Source organism: Epinephelus fuscoguttatus, linkage group LG22 (genome assembly GCF_011397635.1).
Source record: "Epinephelus fuscoguttatus linkage group LG22, E.fuscoguttatus.final_Chr_v1".
In the NCBI taxonomy this organism is placed as follows: domain Eukaryota; kingdom Metazoa; phylum Chordata; class Actinopteri; order Perciformes; family Serranidae; genus Epinephelus; species Epinephelus fuscoguttatus.
In genome coordinates this window covers 29,935,110-29,950,492 of record NC_064773.1, presented here as the reverse complement: position 1 = coordinate 29,950,492, position 15,383 = coordinate 29,935,110, and the positions used below count along the sequence as shown (strand labels likewise).

General features: G+C 40.5%; 1 protein-coding gene and 1 long non-coding RNA gene across 7 annotated transcripts in view; both read right to left on the bottom strand.

Annotated features, from left to right (window-relative positions):
• Window positions 1-15,383, bottom strand: part of kcnc2 (potassium voltage-gated channel, Shaw-related subfamily, member 2) — a 314,895-nt gene that overhangs the window by 184,531 nt on the left and 114,981 nt on the right. The window lies entirely within an intron of this gene.
• LOC125882494 (uncharacterized) lies at window positions 8,814-12,888 on the bottom strand. Its single transcript, XR_007448336.1, has 3 exons — window positions 12,533-12,888; window positions 11,195-11,254; window positions 8,814-9,574 (listed from the first exon to the last, which is right to left on the bottom strand). It is a non-coding gene; the product is annotated as an uncharacterized LOC125882494 (long non-coding RNA).

Here is a 15,383-nt window from a genome sequence, read left to right as displayed (position 1 = left end):
ATCTTGCGGCACTTGTATGTTACTACAAGATAAACTTTGGCTTGGACATGAACAATAACAGTAAGTCATCTAGAAGAACAAAGTGTTGAAAAATAGCATGATTATACTGTTATATTTAATTGATAAACGTGATGTACATTATTCTCAGTTACCATGGTATGATTCTTCACTGTGGCTAATGCTGAAGAAGAAACCTGTCCAATAACAGTGAGTGACAGTTGTTTTGATACCAGGGACATCACTAACGTCATAACATCTCGATCCTGACAGATGAAACTTCGACTATGTCATGACAAAGGTTGGTTCAGTGAGTTCACTCTGCGTTACTTTCAAATGTCAGATGAAATAATGAAACAAAACTGCTTAACCTGCTATTTATACACACACCACCAGGTAAAGTGTTTCTGTGGCAACCGTCAGCCAAAAATAAAAGTGCGAAGATGAAAAGTGAGAAAGACTTGAGAGTTCATCTGTGTGTGAAATGATGATATAAACTTCAACGGTATCATCAGTGTAGGGGTGAACCCACACATTCACTGCGCACACGCACACACACACACACACACACACACACACACACACACACACACACACACACACTCGTGTTTGCAGATAGCAGGGCAGTGACAGAGCTGAATCTTAGGGCGGGTAGATCAGAGAGAGAGGGAGAAACTGAGACAATTACCAAAGTGTCTTGCATCGAGGTGAAACTTGAACTAAAAACTTCACACCCTTCATCTGCTTTCTCCCTCTCCCTCATCTCTTAAGTCTCTGGCTGGGCCCTTTAAGGAGGTTTATCAGTTTTCACAAACTCAGTTGCCTGAAGCACAAAACAAAAAACTGTTTACTCTGTTCAACTCTTCTCTTTTAAAACCTTTTTATTTCTCTTGGGAAGACTGACTGCGGTCCACTCTCCTCACACAGCGTTACATTTTAGAGCCCTGGCATACCAAGCACACAGTCAGCTGTTGTTGGGCCATCATTGAGCCATGGTAGAACAGTGGTTGCCTTCAAGCACTTGTGAAGGCAAACAAAAACAGGCCAAGAAATACAATGTGGGTCATGTCATACCAACAATTAAACAGTTAAATTTTAGATTTTCTACAATTGGTGGTTTCACAAAAAGCTCATCTTTAGTGACCTTTGACACGTTGATCTGTCCCACTGACAACTGGAGAACCAGCTATAAAAAACCTTTCAGAATGCGGAAGCCTATGACCCCATGATGGCCAAAACTATTGTATCAGGTGAGTCACACTACAGATTTTATAGAAACCAACTCTGCTGAAGGAGAAGCAATGCAAATACAGGTTTCCTCTTTGTCTTCTTAAATGAAAAACCACAGTGACTTGGACTGGACTTCTCCTAACTGACCTAAGACTTAACTTAGAATTGTGACTTGACTCATTGTGAGTGACTCATGGACTTGTCTCATTTCCATAGAGACTTGAATTGGACGTATCTTGATTGACTTGAGACTTGTCCCAACTAGTTTTAAACTCGACTTTGTCTTGACTTAATTCATTCTTGATCATAGACTGTGATTAAAAACAAAACAAAACAAAACAAAACAAAAACAAAAAACAAAAAAGTAGTCACCATGATGTCACCTATTGGATTGTGGACTCCCGTCTCGAGTTCAGCATTTCGGCAGGCGCCATCTTGTTTTTTGGAGCCAGAAATGACCATATTTGGAGGAGACAGTGGAGCTGTGGAGGAGTGAGGGTGGATGTGACTAGACTGTGGCCTGTCACTCATAGTGGTCTGCCCTTAATTATCAATAACAATTTTGGGCCTTAATAAAATGTAAATGAGTGAGTTATTTAAAAATTCACCCCCGTACAGTTGTCATGAATGTTTACGTTAGCTACTGTATAGAGACCAAACCTGTTTTTTGTACCAGGCTGTAAACATGTTTAATTCTGCAGTAAATTTGGGCATTTTAACTTGGGGGGTTCATGGGCATTGACCCTTAGAGCCAGCTTCAAGTGGACATTAGAGGAACTGCAGTTTTTGGCACTTTTACATTTCTTTTTTGTTTTAGCCTCAGAGTGCCGCTTGGGCTTGATGTAATGATGATCACTTGCAACTAGACTTGGACCTGTCCCTTTTTACTTGAGACTTGGTCTGACTCACTGGATGTAAACTGTGGCTGTAAAGCTGCCATTGGCTGATTATTTCAGCCAGCATTCTCCCTTCTTTGTGCCAGCTGCATGTTACTGTTTTCAAAATCCCCTTTGCTATGGGAAACAACAACATTTGAGCTAACAACGAACACACCGAAGATGGCAAGTTTTGATGAAGATTTTGATCGTACAATTGAACTGGCTGCTTTGTTGTTTCTCGTCAAAAATGAATAAAACAACTTGTGAACACAATACAGGAAACCCCAGGCTCTGTCTCGCAGGACTCTCCGATGCTGAGCTGTTTTCCAGCGAACTCCTCCAGAACTTAAGTATGGTCATGCTTCACTTCTAGGGCACCTTTTAGCATTGTTGATATACTGTACTTCTGTTAATGTATTTTGTGGCGTTATCTTTTGTGGAGCCATTTTAATGACAGTGAATGCCTCCCCACACGCAAATGTTCCACTACAACAAGTTCCCCTACGGCACTATTTTGCAAGAGCACCGTTGCTGCATCCTGGGCTTAGCTCTGCCCAAGATGACTGCAATTGGTTCAAAGAAATACAAACAAGCCAGAGCATTTTCTCCCCTGTAGCAGAATGATAATGTGTGCTTCCAGACTTTTCTCTAGCGCTCAGGAGACAGGTGTGGCTGAGAGAACTTGAGACTTAGGATTTACTTTGACAATGCACTAGAACTTCTCTTGACTGACTTGAAACTTGACTCAGACTAATCTTGACAATACTTGACTGTGAAGGGTCCCGATGGACTTGACAGTGAGTTGAAGTTTTTTGACTTGGTCCACTGAAACTTAAAAACAGCTCTGGCAGACATAGTGAAAAATCTGCAGAAACTAAGATTGTTTATCTCTGTTTGCTGTGGAAGTCTCTGATGTCTTTGTTTTGCTCTGATGGTTTATTGATGTTCAAATTAATACACAGAACATCTTTAATCTGCTGTACTACATCACAATTCGCAGATCAGACAGATTGTCTTGCTCAAGGACACTTTAGCAGGATGGGATAGTGTTTTGAAGGACGACGTCTCTGCATCTCACACATCTTGCTGCTTTGTTTCATGCTAATGCAGCCAATTACATTGCTCTGTTCTAATTCTTCCGCTTAACCCCCCTCATCTCCCTCGTTTGTCCCTCCCTGCCTCCCTTAATTTGTCCTCTGCTTACCTGCTGAGTATGTGTGTATGTGTGTATTTGTGTGAAGGTCCCTCAATGCCAGACTGCACTGTCAAACCTTCTCATTTAATTTCTTTCCCCCTCTCTTTCAATCTTTGCTTCTACGTCCTCTAGCTGTTCATGCATGCGTGTGATTAACTGTGCAGATCAGAAGTGTGTTGGTGGAGTATTAATGGTGGCGATAAGGGGTGTGTTGGAGGAGTATTAATGGTGCAGATCAGGGGTGTGTTAGTGGAGTATTAATGGTGCAGAGCTGGGTGTGTTGCTGCCGTATTCATAGTGCAGAGCAGGGGTGTCTTGGAGGAGTACTAACGGTACAGAGCAGGGGTGGGTTGGAGGAGTATTGATGACGCAGATCAGGGGTGTGTTAGTGGAGTATTAATGGTGGAGATAAGGGGTGTGTTGGTGGAGTATTAATGGTGCAGATCAGGGGTGTGTTGGTGGAGTATTTGAACATTCCGGTGAAGCGTCCTGTATGTGTTTTCCAAAGTGCCAGAGTCTCTCTGACTTCGTCTCCTCATTAATTATTCATCAACATTCCAACAGCGCCACATGCCTGTTGACAACACTTTGTCTTTCCCTGCACTGCTTTCTTTCCCCTCTTTTGGCATTTACAACGCGGCTGTCCTCCCTTTCTTTTTATTCTTACTTTATTGCTTTTCTTAAAGTCGACACAAAGACACCAACAGAAACAGTGCCAGTGATGCAGGAATCAAACGGACCACTTAAATATTCCTCAAGTACTTTCTGGGTACAGTAGTGTTTTTGTGATGGGAAGGGTAAATAGTATGTGGGTTTTTTTCATTAAACTTACACTACTGAATTTACAGACCATGTGCAAACGTCCATTTTTCTGTCAGGTTATCTAAAAACTGGAGAATATCAAAAGAGCTCCAGGAACACTTGTGGTATGAAAAACAACTTTATTGACCAACGCGTTTTGGCCTGTGGCCTTCATCAGGGTCATGAAGGCCACAGGCCTCAATGAAGTTGTTTTTCATACCACAAGTGTTGATGGAGCTCTTTTGACATTTTCCAGTGTTTCCTCACTCTCCATGCACCTTGTGAATCGGTGAAGTTGTGCCAGAAACCACTTTCTACTTCATCAGGTTATCTAAAAACAGAACAACTACATATTGGGCACCTGATAAGCTTAAACTCCAAAAACATAGACTCTACAGTATCTTACCATCCAAAAATCTTTCCATTTTGTGATGCAGTTTTCTTCCCACAGTCTAGTGTTGTCACAATACCAAAATCTTTGTTTCGGTACCAATACCAATATAAATTTCGATACTTTTCGATACTCTTTCCTTTTCCTAAGGAAAAGTCCTTTTGATACAAACCTTTGGAACAATAAATAGTAGGGGTGTAACGGTACCAAAAAAATCATGGTTCGGTACGGACGTCACGGTTTGGTAACTCAAATGTTCCACCAAGTTTGTGTTGTCTTGTGTTGTCTCCCTTTGCGAGGCAGACTTTCTCTTGTCTTTTTTCACGTACGCCAGCTGCGAATGTTGATACAGGTGTTGTCATACACACCACTTGTGCAATCTGTGCTCCAGTAGAAAGGCGTTTGTGTGCATAAATTAGTAAAATAAATTAACTAAATTAATGAATTTAATCAATTTCAAAGTACCGGTATTTTCCAAATGCAGTATAGTACCGTTTGGAATACTCTAGTACCGTGGTACTATTTTAGTACCGGTATACCGTGCAACACTACCACAGTCCAAAATGTTTTACTTTTCATCCACTCTATCTTGTCGTCCTCTTCAGATATTTCTCTTCACCTCTTCTTGCTCTCATTTCTATCTCTCTCCTTTAATCCTCCTCTACCAGCTCAGCTGTGTCTTTCAGAATCTTTATTGGCATTGCTGTCAAAAGTCACTGGTGCCAAAGCAACGTATGAGTCCATAACAATCATCTGAGAATAATACAGAATATTGATCTCCGCATTTCTTTTTCTCTCCTCATCTGTCCACTAATAAGGATCTTGTGAAGTCACTGACGACTTTTCTGTATTAATTAATTAATTAATTAGAAATTATTAAAGTCCCCCTCCACTCAAAAATGTGTTTTTCTTCTGTATATGTCCCCTACAATGTTTGACCTTGACTACACTGATCAATATCTGTGCCAAGTTTGTTACTAGAGAGGTGTTGTTCACATTCCTCTCATGAAGGAGGCGATGTCTGTTCCCTTTCCTAAAGATGAGATTCAAATGTACACTGGGCGCCAGATTAGGTACGTCGCTAATATAAAAGCCAATCACTGTCTGAAACAGGCAACACATATTGATGAGGGAACAGACTTCGCCACAACAAGAGCAATGAATTCTGACACCTCCAGCACAGAGTGGACCCTTTTGGATGTAAACCTGATCAATGTTAACACACCAAAATTGCAGTAGATGCTATTGTATGTTTCACAACCCCAAATGCTGCTAGTTGCCGATGTTGGTGCACAACAGATTCCTCATCTGAGTCTGGCTCTGACTGAGGCCCAAACGTGCAGTTGAATCTCTCTCAGGTTTTCTCTAATATTAATGCTAGCCATCTTGATGCACATGCTTTCCAGCCATGTTGAAGGGATAATGCTAATATAATACAGTACATCATAAACTTTGGATGTTAGTCGGCATGCCCCAGATAGAGGTTAAGCAGTGCACAGCAGCAAAACCTATTTTGGCCACCTAGAAAAACAATCAATATCATTTTAAGTGTATGCTGTATTGAGAGTAATTTCACTGCCTTACCTTAATGTAATTAACAACGGGAAAAAAGCTTTTATATTGCTCTCTTAAAGCCAGACTCCATTGAGAAAAATAGTAATTTAACATTGTTGAACACAGGAGCTGCTGGTTTCCCACTGCCTTGATCAGTTAGATAGATTTTGTGACTTTGGTGAATGCAAACTAACTCGTTTAAACACCAAAGTCACACAATAGCACTAACTAACTGATCAAAGCAGCAGTAGACCAGCAGCTCCTGTAGTCAGCAATGCCAAAATTATTATTTTTGTCAGTGGAGTCTGTTGGCTTTGACGAGAGCAGGGATGGGGAACTGAAGCTATTAATGGAATTGGACTTCTAACTACGGTGGCTGATGCAAAAACGCAAAAATGTGCATGTCCGTATAAAGACCCGGTGTTTGCTTAGTTCGTTCTGGGCTACTGTAGATATGTGGTGGTGCAACAGGATGATCTCTGCAGATAAGGAAATAGATATAAATGGCTCAGTCCAAGGTTACTAAAAAACAACACTTTTCATATTTTCAAGTGATTATACACTATACACTATCACACTTATTATATTCTTCTTCTCAATTGTACTTTAAAAGTTTAAATCAGTCTTCTCCATCAGAGTCTGAAAACAACCCCAACTCTGACATGAGGACACACTTCCATCTGAAACTGATACTACAGTTGTTTTGACCTTTGAAGGCCACATACACACACACACACACACACACACACACACACACACATACTTGTTTTTATTACTCCGTGGGGACCTAAAAATTGGACCTGAAATTTTTTTCACGGTGGGGACCTCACCTTAAAGAATCATTTTAAGGCAAAATTAATAGTCAAAATCAATTCTCTGATTTTTTTAAAGCACTTCTTACCAGAAAAGTCACCAAAATTCCCAAGTTTTTTCAAATTAATTTTTTCAGGTTTTTCTATTTCGCTGGGGACCCCTTTTTGGTGTCGTACCACAAACCACCACCAGGTGTCAGACAATTAAATTTACCAAACAGGGATTTTTTCTATTCACTTTTGAGTCTGTATAAGAGCAGAAATTAAAGTAAAATCCTTTGCAATCAGTGAAGATGATTATTTAGAAGAGAAAATGGTGCCTATATTGTAATTTCATGCTGTTTTTGCATGTATATTAAGCCAGCACAGTGTTGCAGTGATCAGTGCTGTGTCGACCCTGTGTCTGAGAGGTGACCTGAGCAGGTGAACCTCACCCGCACCCTGTCAGCTGGGACGGGCACATATATGGACCAGTAAAGTCACAAATGGTGAAAAACTGAAAGTAAATACTTAAGTCAAGTACAGTAAGATGTGATTACTGGTATATAGGTACCAGCTAATGCAGTGTTATAATGCATGTCATCTTTGCTAACTCTCATTTAAATACAGACTTGAGCCGATAAAGCAGCATGCAGAATGAAGAACAGAGCAGCATGAAGAGAGGACAGAGAAGCGAGAGAGAGAAGAACAGAGCATGACAGGAGGAAGTTACACTATTTCAGTGTAGTTTGATGTGGTTAAAGCGTATGTGCAATGTAGATTTATCAATAAAGTACAGATGTAGCTGAAGGTCCATCCCTGTATATTTCTTACATATTCAATAATACAGCAGACTGTGAATAAGTATACTTAATAAACAATAACTGCATCTGAATGATCACCACTAGACACTAGCTGTGTTGGCCTAGTTGTACTGTTACCAGAGAAGCTACAAGAGCCAGATTGTGCATAAACAGAAATAACTGCATCTGTTAGCATTGGTTGTTAGAGCAACATGGACAAGTGACAGGAGAGGAGCAGAACATCATGAAGACAGGAGCAGAACAACATGGAGAAAAGCAGCATGGACAGGAGGAAAAACACAATGTCAGTGTAGTCACTGCTGTGATTACCTGTGGCACTCAGCCTGCGGCCTTGTGCCTATGACCCAGTCACACCAATGCTGATATTCAGCACAACACCTTGTAGCATTTCACAACTTTTCAGGTCTTTTAGGTTACCACTGTTCCAACTTTGAGGTTGGTATTAAATTCTTAATGAGGATATAATTTTTCAATACAATGATATTTCTCAGCTTGAACATTTGATATGTTGTCTTTGTGTCATTTTACTTAATAAACAGGTATATTTTTTTTTCTTTTTGTACTGACAAGGGTGATTGTGCTGCACAGTGAATACCTCTACACAAAAGATACAGAATAAAATAGAAATAAATGAAATAGTGCCTTAACACAACGGTGTAAATACCATCCACAGCCTTGGATTGTGAAAGCCAAGTAATTAGCTTGCTGATAGATATGTTTCCTTGTATGAACTGCGTTAACCCACCATGTCATCATACTTCAGCTGCACTGTAAGATGAACATCACACTTGACCCTGCATTGTTTCAGAACCATCAGATATAAATGTAATTCACTCGACACAGGCCTGAATAGTGGCAGTCACTGCCACCAAAGAAGGCATTATGTAAACAGAAAAAAACATCCAGATGTTATCATGCCCTGGAGAAAGGGGAAAAGCAGCATGGACAGGAGGAAAAACACACTGTCAGTGTAGTCACTGGTGTGATTACCTGCAGCCTTGTGCCTATGACCAAGTCACACCAGTGCTGATATTCAGCACAACAGCATGACCTCAAGTGTGATATTGCTTAAGTAAAGATGACAGATATACTTGCATATGTAAACAATTAATACTTGAATTTGTGTATTGCTGAATGATGACTTCATAAAACTGCAATAAGAGAAGTGGTTTATTCAACCAAAACGGTTAAAGATGCACATCAAAAATATAAATGACAAAATGTAAATGGTGTGCATTTACCTACACCTGTTCTAATTCAACTCTGACTCTGACTCTAAAATAAACTATGAGCAGCAGCAGCAGCTCATCTCCCCCTTTTGGCAGCTTATTCAACCAACATGGTTAAAGATGCACATCAAAAAATTAATCACAGAACGAAATGCAAATGGTGTGCATTTACCTGCTGTCCAGCTCCCACCCTTCAGAGCCCAGAGCTTGGAGCCTATCTTGCCAGAGCAAGATAGAAAACCTATTCTAACTCGACTCAACTCTTTTCTTAACTCAAAATAAACTCAGAGCAGCAGCTCATCTCCCTCTTTTGGCAGCTTATTCAACCAACACTGTTAAAGATGCACATCAAAAAATTAATCACAGAACGAAATGCAAATATTGTGCATTTTAACTTGGCAAGATAGAATACCTGTTCTAATTCAACTCAACTCTTTTTCTTAACTGAAAATAAATTCAGAGCAGCAGCAGCTTATCTCCCTCTTTTGGCAGCATCAATTCGGTTTTTGACATAGAACTTTACTGCTGTCCAGCTCCTGTCCTGTAGGGCCTGTGGAGACTCCTCAATACATCTCACGCAGTCTGCTTTTCCTGGAACCCTCCTGGACCTTATGAAGCTATTCAGCGTCTTCTCCACTGCCTGGACCTCCTCCTCCGACCACTTTCTTCTCCTTTGTGAAGAACCTGAATAAAATACAACAATAGCTTAATGTTCTTGAACACTGAACTCAAACTAATCAACATCGTTAAGAGCAGGTTCCTATTTCAACATTGGTGCAAATGCTTAAAAGTTCTTAAAAACAGTTGAGCAAAACTGGTTATACACAAAGAGGTTAACTGGTTTTACTGTTGAGGCTGATCAGAGTATAAAATACAGGCCATTGAACAGTTTCTACTTTGTACACAGAATCAGCTTTAACCACATTAAAACTTCAATCACCAAACACATTATTATTGACAGCTAGGATCAAGACTTTTTAGATTAGACTTTGAAGAAGACCTCATGAGTGTTGAGATCAACAACCTCAGGTTTAACCAGGTAACCAGAGGGTGTACTGCGAAGCCAGTTTAGTGGGATAGCGAGGTATGTTGAGTCTAAAGCCAGGCTTTCCTTTTATCACAAAGGTGGCCCTCTTTTAACCGGCTAGATCACCATGGTAACTTATGCTTAGCTATATGTTCAGAGTTTAAAATTAAAATCGGCTATAAAAGCGCCGCTGTTTCACCATTTAACTCATTTACAGCGGGTGCAACCTTAACTTTGAAAGTCCAGTGGAGCTGGATCAGAACCGAGCATTTGTACAAAGGAAGAGATCGTGTTGATCCACTGGTGTTTACTTTCTCTCTGAGCGTCTCCGTCTGTAGATGTTCAGCTGAGGGAATACGCTGCTCGACTGTTGAGCCGACTCCCGTCAGGAGCTCATTACGCTATATATATTTATACTACTGATGGTTCTGAAACAATGCAGGGTCAAGTGTCATTTTATACTTTTATATAGGCCTAGCAGTCTGGGCCACTGAAATAAGTAGTGCGGTCAGCATTACAGATAATCAGATAGGTAATCAGTAAAGTTAATCATTTCACTTTGATGTGGCCATGAATAAATTAATTTCAATGTTTCGTCTGTTATATGGCAGTGTGGCCCAAACACAAATCTTGAATATGTCTATGCTATTTTCACAGTTAAAAGGTCTTTGCTGCCATTGTACAGAGACAATAGGCTGAGATTTGCTTGTACTGCACCTAAAAAATTCACTGTATATTCATACGCACACCCAGCCTTGCTTTCATTAAAACACACTCACATTCTATAATTGTGATCAGTAAAATATATGAAAACAATATAAAACACAATTTAAAAATGACAGTTGTGGCTCTAGTTTATTTTGTTTAAATGGATAAATCTTCGTATTTAAAAGTACAATGTTCAGCTGTCAGAAATTAAAATCAGCCTCCTCTCTTTACTTGTTATTCATTATCATATTTGCAGCAAAAGTGTAGCTTTTGGCTGTGATCACGCTTTTTTATATCACTCATGCTCTCTCCATTAAAGCAACCTGCTCCTCTTGGCTGAAATCAGCGGCCGTGTGAAGCAGAATCATATGACGCCAAACACCTCTTTTATGTGAATGCACACAGAGCACAATGCTGAGAGTCGGACTTGACAAACCAAGTTGAGTTGGCTTTAGGTTTTGTTAAGCCAGAACATGAACACAAAGCCTGGCTATGTTGAGCCTCCTTCGCAGTACAGGCCTCAGACATGTCCATAACCCTCATGTTCTACTATTTACTGTAGATGTTACCTTGAGCTGGAGGTGTGCTGTGCTTTCCACTGGTGGATCTCTCTCTCTCACTGGATTTATCTGGAAACACAACAGCTCTCTTAGTAAAAGAAGTAGTGAACCTGATGAATATGAAACCTTAATAACATACAACATTACTAGGTCTACAGATCTGTCTTAATGACTCCTAATGACTGATTAGCTGACACAGAACACTGAAACATCCTGAGGCTGTGACAGGAGCTCTCCTCAGGTATGAAACCTGTCCTGTCCTGAGCTGTCACACTGAAGGACAAAATAGTTCAGGTACAGTGTCAGACCTGCCGAAAGGAACAAACACTGGCAATGATGTGAAGAAGCCACCGTGATGATGTCATGACCAAGACCTCTATCTATTTTTCTCCATCTATGCTAACCAGCTAGCCCTGACCCATTCCATATTTTTACACCATTTTGACAGTAGATGCCGTGAGTGAGTGTAGCATCTTGTCTCCTCCTAGAGAAGAACAGCTTCCCCCAGAGCACAATGTTACCTACAGTTACCAACTAGAATCACAGAAACGCTTAGAGGCTGCAGATCCAAGAAAGACCTATTATCTTCACAGATGTCTGACCTTATTTGACGCCACACAAAAGAGGTGAAACAAGTAAATCTGGATGTGATTTTCCACAGCTGCTGCTGCAGCCTTTCTTCAGACCGGTGAGTAATCACTAATTTACTGACCAACATTTCAAGTGTCAAAGTTGTGATGTTGTCAACTGGGTTCAAGTATTTTGTAAAGTTTAATTCTGTTGGCTGTTGCCCAGCTAATTACATCAGTAACATGAGACTTAGTTTATAACTGACTGTACATTTGTACAGTCAGCCACAACCGCATCCAGCCCGCCAAACCTTCGAATTCGGCCTGCGACTGAGTTCAGCTAGTTTACGAATTATACTGTATTTCTCAGTCTGTGTGCGCTTGTAAGTCAATGTGCTGGGACACGCAAACACGCGGAAAGTATTTGTGTTGCCTGTGAGCCCCTGCATGCATGCTCAGAATTCATAAGCTGTAGCAGCACGCATTTGATGCACGTCTTTTTTCATGCATGTCCATGAGCACAGCTGTACGGTCTTTGCTGCCATTGTACAGAGACAATAGGCTATGAGATTTTCTTGTACTGCATCTAAAAAATTCACTGTATATTCATACGCACACCCAGCCTTGCTTTCAATAAAACACACTCGCATTCTATAATTGTGATCTGTAAAATACATGAAAACAATATAAAACACTATTTAAAAATGACAGTTGTTGCTCTAGTTTATTTTGTTTGTGTCCATAACCCTCATGTTCTACTATTTACTGTAGATGTTACCTTGAGCTGGAGGTGTGCTGTCCTTTCCACTGGTGGATCTCTCTCTCTCACTGGATTTATCTGGAAACACAACAGCTCTCTTAGTAAAAGAAGTAGTGAACCTGATGAATATGAAACCTTAATAACATAAAACATTACTAGGTCTACAGATGGCCTCGCCTGTGTCTCTCCTAATGTTTCCCACTGAGCTCTGCCCCATTTGAAAGAAGAAGAAGGAAGCTCATGTGTGGAAAGACATGGCCTCCAAGATGTAGAATGTGTGTTGTGGAAGAGAAACACACGTCAGGACCGATGACTTGTATCCTCAGAACAGACCTGTCCTGTGATTGTCAGCCTCCTTTCATATTTAAGCTGAAAATCACAGGGCATGTCTGAGATAGAAGTCTGCAGCTCCAGCACGATATGTAAATGATGATATGATGGGCTATGTCAAGATTTTTCATCATTTTATATCATACAAAACACCAAATATGTGTATAAATAAAAATGATGTACTTATAGTAAAATAAAATATAAACAACTAAATAATAAGGCAAAAGGTGAACTTTATTTCAGTCTAGGCCTGTTTGAATGTCTGCCCCCCAAGGATTCTGTTGCAAAAAATTCTGGCCCTGCAGTAGACCCAGTGTTGATGGTGTCACCATATTGTGACTCTTTTTCATCACTGGGAGGAGATCAGGCAGGACTGAATGTTTAGGTTCCATCAGGAGCTCAGACAGTACATGAGGAGGCTCCAGGTGAGTAAAGATTCTGATGCTGGACCCTCTGCTCCAGAACCGGCTGGTTCAGGATCAGCTCTCACTCAGCTCCACTGCCTGTTTATTGGTTCTATAGTGCAAACAGTGATTTGTCATCATCTCTCTAGTTGTGAATACAGGAAATGAAACTTCAGCATTTCATAATTTTCAGACTGTTTCAACTGTTCATATTGTGCCTCTCAGCATATTCAACATTGCTACTGCATTTATTTAAACCTATATTTCCCCTCACTATTCATTACAGACATGACATGTTTGGATATACAAACTATGATCTTGCCACACCAGACAAACTGGGCAAACTATTCCACAAAGAGCCATGTGTTGTAGTTTTTTTCTACAACCAATCAAGAGCACACAGTTTAACAAATCAGCTGATTAAATGGGTCAAGTCTGGTGTGCTGTTGCTTGGTTGGAACAGAAACCTGCAGCCACAGCCCTTGCCCATGCCTGTTCTAATTCCATGTCTGTATGAGGACCAGAATCAAGTCCAGTCCTGGTGGTGGACCAGCACCTGCTCCTTCTTCTTCTGTGTCTGGACTCAATCATCAACAACCACATAAGTACAGTACAGTGGCACTCTGGAGAATTATGCCTGCAGAGATATTGTCAGTGTGTGATCTTAGCATAGCAATGTCTAACTATATGTAATTTGGGGCTATTGCAGTATTTGCCTTTTATTGTTAATTTCCTGAGGTTTCTTGTGTCCTGCACTGAGCTGAATCTTAAGTGAATAAAAGCTGCTTTTCTAATTCTGCCTTTGTGATTATGTTATTATCCCTTGTCATCCTCAAGCTGCAATAGCTATGTATCTTTCAGTGTTATCAACATTTTTAACAATGTCAACAACAAATATACATATAAAGGATTCAAAAGAACATGATTACAACTGTATAAATGATACCTTTAAGAAGCATTTCAAATAACTATTTCCAATCTTTTAAATTCCACCAGTTAATAAATCTTTACTGTTATTTAAGAAATGTAAAAAAAAAATGCAATAAAAAATGCAATCAAAATAAATATGAAAAAAGAATAAAATTACTACCCAATAGTTGTCAGCTTACTTGATGAAGGACTGGAGGATGGTGAAGGTGTGGAGGACGTTGAAAGTCTGGAGGATGATGAAGGTGTGGAGGATGAAGGTCTGGAGGATGATGAAGGTGTGGAGGGCGTAGAAAATGATGTAGAAGCAGCCATCTGGTCGTCTTCATCCAAGTCTGACTGGTCACTGTCCTGAGCTATTTCCTCTGAGGACCACAGTAACCACATGGATAAAAGTATTGAATACACATTCATCAGTACATGACAGCAACATCCCACAAGAGGGCAAAACGTAGGCTGCACAACTAAGAAGAATGTGAATATGATAAATTAAAGAGAGAAACAAATGAATACAGTTACCACAGAGGTTGTTTTACCTTGCGGATCAATGGAGATCTCATCCAGAGTTTGTCCCTTGAACTCTGCCATTTTCCTCTTTCCAGGGCCATCAGCATTTTGCTGACCTTAGCCAGCTGTAATGTTCCTTCAGGCAGCCTGTAGTATTGGCGGTGAACTCTTATGTCATGACCTAAGAAATCCGAGGTTGTCCATTTCATTGTCCTTGAGATTGAGAAGCTGGGACATTGTGGCCATGTGTTTCCTCAACTTAGTAGAGGACAGTGCCTCTGGGTTACTGGCCCCACAGGATTGAGCTATCTGTCGAATAACATCCGATCCTCGAAAGTGCGTTAGTGCCTGTGGCCTTGCAAACATGAATTGATTGCTGTCTGGAACTTCGCAGTCATTACGAGTCTTTGCAAGGAGCTCCATTGATGCCTGCATTTCTGGGGTGAGGAGCAGTGGAACTTTACGTCCTCGTTTCCCTCTTATCTCTATCCTTTGAAAATGTTCACACAGTTTCTTCTCCAGGTCAGTCAATGCCAGCTCCACATCAGGATGAGACCAGGTCTGTCGTGCTGTGAAAGAACTGACAGCCATCTTCGAAACCTCCCCCTCTCTTCTGCGGTTAAAAATAATTAACTCACAGAGTGTAAGTTTCAAGTTCTGACCAATTTTTCTTGCTTTTTTCAAGTTCAAGTTTTTGTTGG